The sequence below is a fragment of the Prionailurus viverrinus genome, chromosome B1, assembly GCF_022837055.1.
Source record: "Prionailurus viverrinus isolate Anna chromosome B1, UM_Priviv_1.0, whole genome shotgun sequence".
Classification (NCBI taxonomy): domain Eukaryota; kingdom Metazoa; phylum Chordata; class Mammalia; order Carnivora; family Felidae; genus Prionailurus; species Prionailurus viverrinus.
Window position 1 is genome coordinate 136,930,030 of NC_062564.1, and position 8,298 is coordinate 136,938,327.

Sequence of the window (8,298 nt, forward strand, 5' to 3'; positions counted from 1 at the left end):
CAACTGAGTCAATGGTATGAAAGCTTTGTAAACCATAAAACAGTATAAAATAGTTAAGTTAGTTTGAATCAGACTGTTCCTAACATTGCTCCATTTCTCTGTTTTACTCAAGGGTTGCTGGTGTTCTGGCAGTATTTGTTATTATGTTGCTTAAGTGTTTCTTTCAAAGGCTTAAGAAATGAATTGAGGATGAAACATAAGTTTAGCTGCCCTTAACATGTTTCCTTTCATCAGTAGACATGTGTTTCCATCAGTAGACATATGTTTTTCCCTTACCATGTGTCACTAATGTTTTTGTCCTTTCTTGTATCCAACACATGAAACATGGAATTATTTTCAAACTTATGAGAAGGAAGTTCATCAGTAAGATCCTGCTGAACTCTCTGAGGCATTCATTTGCCCTTTGGTAGAGAGCAACACATAAGAAAGTGACTTACCTGAACTTGGCTGCTGGCAGAGTTGAAATGATCATTTCTCAATTATTAAGAGCCTAAAAGGTAGTAGGTGCTGATCAGAACATATAATAAATGTCACCCCTGATCTAGAATACAGGAATTATCAGTTCCAATTATAGGTTTAATGTCCACTGTATTCTACTTGCTTTCAAACATTTTTATATAGATATTAACATATCACAAGTGCTTTTAGGGCAAGGCACACGGTTATATTGTGTACCAACATTTTGTTTTTAGCTATTTGTTCATTTACAAGCATTTGTTGTGTGTCTAACATATGCTAGACCCTGTACTAGGATTTTAAATAAAATAAATATGATCTTTTATTCTTATATTTTATGGGGCATATCCATTAGGAAGGAAGTTAGTAATTACACTAATAATCAGGTATGCATCTGACACTTGTGAGGCCTGGGGCAAAAGGACAAATGGATGCCATGTATCAAATATTTAAATACTTAATAGTGATGAGCTCTGACATTTGTCCAGTTCATGTTTTCTTCTGGAACCTCAAAGCTCACACCCTGGGGAGTTTCCTTGCAACATGGAGGCTAAAGGAGGCTTGCTCTCTTCCAAGTCAGTCCTGCTACTTGTGACCCTGAGTGGCAACAAGAAGCGTCTGGCAAAGGGCAAGAAAGAAGGTGGGCTATGTCCCGGTTGGTGGACTGAATCAGACACTGACATAGGAACAGACATTGTCCAGGTGCTGGGAACTGGGCTGGGAGGTCTCATGAGTCACTTTCTCATCCCCTTTTAGGCAGCTGTAGAGGAGAGAGATGGAGTGCAGTCTTCTGGGAAACTCTGTCTGCTTTGGGTGTTCTGGGGCAACAACTTCAAACAAAGGGGACTTCTACTATCTATTTCCCAGAACAGAGGCTGAGATTTTCTTCTTCCTCAATCGACGCAGGCTCCTTTGTTCTCAACTGGGCATGGTGCAGCTTGCTCAGGACATCCTTCCATAATTCACTCAAAAGTAGACTGAACTCTCAACCATCTTTTTTGGAGACTAAAAAAAAATTGTGTTCTTTTTGATATCTGTGATATGTGTGGTTCTGTAAAGCAAGGGGCCTACGACAGAATCCCTCTTGCCTGGGTTTAAGTGTAGTTTGCCGGTAACCTTACACATGCATATGTAGCTACAAGCCATGATAAGGGCTGTGAAGGAAGAAGACAGAGAGCTAGGAGGAAGTGTGTACAGGAATGGCCATTTAGAGGAGTGGTGTGTGTGGTGTAGGTCAGGAAAGGCCTCCTGCAGAAAGTTTTAGGTAAGGCTGAGACTAGAGTGTAGGCTTACATTAACACCTAATCTGAGCAATGTTCTCAAGTTAGCTAATACATTTCATGGAAAGTTAGACTGCAACTCAGGTTCTTACAAAATATAATCTTCATGTTTATTATTTTTTTATGAAAGTAATAACTCTTCATTACAAATCAAGTAATATAGAGCTGTAAGGTTAAAAAAATGACTATTTCCTGTAAAACCACCTCTCAGGAGATTTGAAATTAATACTGTGATTTAATTTTTCTCCTAGGTTTTTTCTCATATATATACACTAATTTTTTATGTGCATATACAAATAATCACTTATTATTTTGTATCTTTCACTGCTCCAAGGTGGAGCCCTTTGTTCACTTTCATGGTAACCACCAGTTGACCAGTCACCTACTTTCCAGTTCCCGCAGTAGGATCCATAGGGGACTGAACATGTCCAATTTGTATTCCTTTCTATGGGTAAACGTAATGTAGATAATTAATTACACCTAAAGCTAAGATCCATATAGTTTCTGTGTCATTTATGCATTAACCTGTCTGCTGGCTGTGGTGTGAAATCTAATAGGTTGGAATGAGTGCAACTCAGTTATTGTTCCTTTCCCTAATTTCCCATCATACTACCACCATCATCATCATCATCATCATCATCATCATTTGTTTCCCTTTTATTTTCAAATGATGCCTGAGGTTGCAGTGCTTATTCCTCTTTTAATGCCTGGAGACCATCTTCTTTCTCTTTATATTTGTAAACGCCCTTGAGGCCAGTTCTGTGAGATACGGTCTACACCAAATCATGAACTCTCTCTTGGTCTTATTAGCTGTTGTTGTCTATGTTGTTTCTAGGACTGAATTTAGAGAGTCCTAAACCTATATTCAGTTTTTGGTTTTGTTGTTTACTGATGGAGTGAACTTGGACAGGCAACTTCACTTCTCAGTGTTCTCCTTGTAACACAGAATATCAGAGTTCACTCTGACCTCCCCTTAGGGCTACTGAAAGATTACACTGAGATGAAGTGTGTGAAAGATCTTTGTGAACTGTAAAGTTTGTACTAATATTTTCTGGAATAAATTTCTGTTTAACTGAGCAATCAGTACTTCTCTCTGCTCTTTTAATGACCATGTCTATAGTCATTCCCTAGAAAGTATGTCCTGAATCAAACAAGACAGAGGATAGAATAGTGTGCCCATTTTATTTCCTCCAACATGAATATACTTTCTTTTAAATATGGAAAAGTTTTACATATGTATAGTTTTATATGTAGCATCCTTTATTTTAGTATATAGCCTAACACTTATAAATAACCACCATACAATTATTTCTCAATTTCAAACATTCCTTCTCTGTGGAAATTCTGATGGTAAGATGAAGGGAACATGCATTTATAATGAGTAGGCAGCTGACTTTTTTTATGGTTGATATAGAATTATGGTCTATTATCTATAGTTTGTTGCAAATAATGCCTAGGAAAGGTTTTAGGTGATTCATTAGGTGGTAATTTAAGTCCCTGCATATTATTATTGTTAATTAATGATAATAAAAACAATCCAAACGTTGGCATAGGGAGAGGTGACATCAAGTTTGATAGACTTTCTTGAGAAGGTTCCAAACACCACATAGACTTGGGGTTTTGTTTGAGCAGCTTTGTTGACCACTTTCATAATCCTGAAGCTGAAGCCAAGATGAGTTATTACTCATTTAATGTGTAGGCTGTTTCCCACCCCCCACCCCTAATTGTAAATTATACAATCTCAACCTCTATAGCCAGCAATATCTGACTTTATTGCTTTCCATTTTATGAAAATTAATTACAGCTCACATTCTGACACTGAAATTAAGGAGTAAGCACTAAATCTTATACACAACAATAGGAAATTAAGAGAACATTCTTTATTATCAGAATAAAGGGGGTGCTTTTTCTTCTCTTAAGGCACTGGACTATGAGATAAAATCAGATTTAAACAAGCATTGCTCCTCCTTAACTTGTGTCACTGCAGCATGAAAGACAGAGTAGAATTATGATATTTTAATTTAAAAAAAACTACAACTCTTTCTATTTTGTCCTGAGGGACATTGTTTTGTGATAGCATGGTAGGCTATGAACTCTGTCCCTGTAGGCACTGGCTTAGTAGGGAGCCAGGAGATGTAGGAGGTGAGACAACTCATCTCTGTACTGATAATGGACCAAATTCACTGGATTCTATGAATTCCTCCAAAAGAAAAAATAATTTTGTAGAGAAAACTATAAGTATAAATAGCAAAGAGATTGAGATGTGTATACGAGTAAATGTGCCCCCTTGTGCTGGTATCATCCTTTGGCCACAGTTTTCACAAGAGCAGCAATTATATATACTATCCAACTTTATAAGTATTTCACAGTTAGTAAAGTATTTTCAAATACACATTTTATTTAGTAATCACAGTAATCCAGTGATAAAATTATTTTGTTTACTTATTTATTTTTATTGAAGTATAGTTGACACACAAAATTACCTTAGATTCAAGTTTACAACAGTGATTCGACAAATTTATATATTATGCCGTGCTTACCATAAGTGTGGCTACCATCTGTCACCATACATTGCTATTATAGTACCACTGATTATATTCCCTGTGCTGTAGCTTCTATCCCCGTGACTTATTCATCCCATAACTGGAAGCCTGTATCTCCCACTCCCTTTCACCCATTTTGCCCATCCACCCACCCCCTTTCCCTCTGGCAACCATCAGTTTGTGCTCTGTAATTATGTGCTCTGTATCAGTCTGTTGCTTTTTGTTTGTTTATTCACTTGTTTTGTTTTTTTAGATTCCACGTATAAGTGAAATCATATGTTGTTTGTCTTTCTCTGCCTTACTTCACTTGGCATAATGTACTCTAGGTTCATTCATGTTGTCACAAATAGCAAGATCTCATTCATTTTTATGGCTGAGGAATATTCCATTATATACACGCGCGCACACACACGCACACACATACACGATACATTTTCATTCATCAGCAGACACTTAGATTGCTTCCATATCTTGGTTATTGTAAATAATGCTGCAATAAGTATAGGAGTGCATATATCTTTTTGAATTAGTATTTTCATTTTCTTAGGATAAATTCCTAGTGGTGGAAAAACTGGATCATATGGTACTTCTATTTTTTATTTTTTGAGGAATCTTCATACTGTTTTCCACAGTGGCTGAACCCATTTTCATTTCTACCACTAGTACTAGAGGGTTCCTTTTTTTCCATATTCTTGCCAAACACTTGTTATTTCTTGTCTTTTGATTCTAGGCATTCTGACAGGTGTGAGGTGATACCTCAGTGTGGTTTTGATTAGCATTTCCCTGATGATTAGTGATGTTGAGCATCTTTTCATGTGTCATGAGAAAGTTAAAGACAGAAGGGGACAGAAACCTATTCACTTCTTCTCCCCTGTCCTTAGCTACATTCTTTGAGGCACTTCTGTGGCAATCCATGGAGCATAGTTTGAAAACCGATTGCATAAAATTTAAAGTGTTCAATAAATGTTCAAACAGCATTCACTGAGCCCTCCCTGTATACAACCACATAGTAACTGAGAAAGTTCTGTCCTTTCCTGCCACTGACCTAGTCTCTTTCTGATAATAAACAGAAGCATGTCTTTGAGAGACTCTAAAATAAGCATAGCACTGGCATCTGTTTTTGCTTCCTTAGCTAAAAACTAAATGTGAGGCTAAAAATCTTTGACAGGTTTTATTGCCACCATTATGAGGTATGCTGCATTAGATATTTACACAATTTAGGGCGGTGTTTTTGTGTGTGTTGAAATTTATCAGTACTGTATCTTGATACTCTTATTCAGAGGTATCTTGATAGTTACTGCCCCCAAAAGTCAATATTACTATATTTCACCACTACATTTCAAGTGGTAGTAACTACAGGTTTTCTTGCCATGTGGCCGATCATCCATGTGACCCTCCCACTGGAAAATACCATGTATTATAATGTTTTTGAGCTTCCAAGTTTTGAATAACATATTTCTCCCCCTTATCAACATTCATTGACATACATCGATATTTTGGATAAATGGTATGAGTCAAAGATTATGCCTAGATACCATCAAATGACCTCAGTTCTGACTCCATATCAGAATTACGATAGCTACTGTCCATAAATGAGTCTATGGATTTAAATTTCATTTCATTAATCTAAGTAAATCCATTATTTTCACGGAATGTCTACCATGTGTCAAATGCTATGCTAGCTGCTGAGGTAAAGCAGTGAACAGAAGAGACACACACTGTCCTCTGTGAGTTTATAGTCTGGTGAGGTAGCCATATTAATAAACAGAGAGCTACTTGTGGTTAATGTGAAAAATCTTTTGAAACAACACAGGGTCCTAAGTCAAGACTTTGAAGAGGAATTTAATTCAGTCTTAGGAAGTGACATTAAAGGACTTGGTGTTAGATAAAGATAAAAATGGTAGGTATTGGAAAGGAACTTTTGGAATAGCAGAATATGGGGCTAGCTAAGTCCCTTTCTCAAAAATCAATGATAGAAATGGAAGAAACTTTCAAAAAACAACAATTTATTAAGGACTCTAGAAACTTAGAAACATTTATTCAAGAAAAACAACAAAATCTTAAATAACGGTGGGGTTTTAACTCTTTAGCTCTATTGGTATAGAAGTTGTACCAGGGTAGGGTAAGGGGTAAGAACTACTTGAAGAGGCTGACTTGATTTGGAGCAGGTACATGCCCTGAGGCATTGTAAGCAGTAGCAATCTCAGTGGCAAACAGTCAGAAAATTCCAGCTTCACAGCTAGCTTGGTGTTGTCATTGAGGTGGGGTAAGCAATAGACATGCATACTAGCGAGAAATTCAGCAGGGAGATCTAGGTAAATAAGGTAGCCATAGTGAGCCTTAAACTCTCACGTAGCCTGGGTGGTTTTGAAGGGTGTATGCTTGTAAAAGGCTATGCACATTCCCAAGAGAGACTAGAGAGGACCTAGTTATCTAATGCCCCCTACCTCAACGTGAGGCCTAGAAAATGCACAGGGGAGAATGGGAAAGCCCAGAAAAAGCAAAAACAGGATAAATGACTGAGCTTTTAAAGTAATTTCTATCTCTTTATTGATGTTTTTTATTTGATGAGTCATTATTATCATGCCTTCCTATAAATTTTTTCCCAGCTTCGTCAAAGCACAATTGACAAATAAAAATTATACAAAGTACGTTTTCTAATGCAGTGGTACTAAATTAGAAATCGATAACTGAAAGAAATTTTGGGAGGGTAGGAATCTATGAAAAATTAAAAAAGAAACACATCTAGGTGTTCAAAACATAGGCATGGGCTGCAGGAAGATTGGCAGCCTCACTCACATCAAGCAAAGCTGCTGTGGGGTGACTTTTGCGATGGTGCTAAGAAGGCAACTGTTTTATACAGTTTCTATGGAGTGGGACACACAGGTGGTGAATGGGTCCTTGCTGCTTGACCCTGCGGGCCTGGAGGCAGAGGAGCCAGGATCCTGCCCCATGGCTGTCATCCTGCAGCCCGAGAAGTGCACTGTGTTCCAATGCACATGGTGTGCTATGCTGTGCTCGCTGATTCTGCACGTCTCCTGGGACCTGTTGCAGTCCCTCGGATCTGTAGTTTTCTATAGAGTCACAAATGACATGGTATGGGAAGCTCCCTTCCTAGTTGGCATTGAGGGTTGGTTCAAAGGGAGCACTTACAACCTTGTATTCTGTATTACCTGTGGGACTCCAATTGGTTTCCATTTGTATTCTACCCATGCTGCCCTGGCGGCTGTCTTAGTGACAAAATGATGTGCTCTTAAAAACAAAAGTCACAGTAAATGAATCTGAGATAGATATTCACAACTTTCTACCAGAAATTGTTGCAGAGCTGAAAGAGAAGATAATGTTAATGCATGCTCATTTAAATTCACTGATAATTCTGAAGGAAGTAACTCCCGACTAGCCCAGGCCAGAAAACTGATCCAGAATCAAAACTTAAGTATGGGGTCAGGCCTAATTGCAATCTTCAACAGAAGGCACTGTTTGATCAATTCTCAAGAAAGATTGGCTTCAAGAATGGATGGGAAATGGGGTTTATTATTATTACCTCTACGTTGATTTTCTAAATGATTTGTGAAGCTGTTTCTAGAAGATGAAAAGCTTAGAAGCCTCTGTCCAGGTTTTATAACTATTTGCCTTAAGAACTTATTTTAGCTTGTCATTTTCATAAATACTTATTTCTGAAAACATCTTTTATTGCAAATTCAGGTTAAGAGACAATGTCTTGTCAATGCTCTCATTTAAAGATGCACCGTTGTTATGACAATAGAGTTGTATTTAATGTTGAAAAATAAAGGAAATGCATCTACAGAACTCATGGGTCAAAGAAGAAGTCACAAGGGAAATTAGAAAATAATATGAATTGAATGAAAATGGAAACACAATTATGGGATTGCTAAAACAGTGTTCAGAGGAAATTTTTATAGTGTTAAACACCCATATTAGTAATGAAGAAAGATCTCAAAAAAATAACCTAAGGGACTAGAAAAAGAACACAGCCAACTAAACCTAAAGCAAGTTGA

The 8,298-nt window shown here is 37.4% G+C and overlaps 1 pseudogene; it reads left to right on the plus strand.

Moving 5' to 3' along the window:
* Positions 1-999: 999 nt before the first annotated feature.
* LOC125164841 (protein Mis18-beta-like) lies at positions 1,000-7,697 on the plus strand (annotated as a pseudogene).
* The last annotated feature ends 601 nt before the right edge of the window (positions 7,698-8,298 follow it).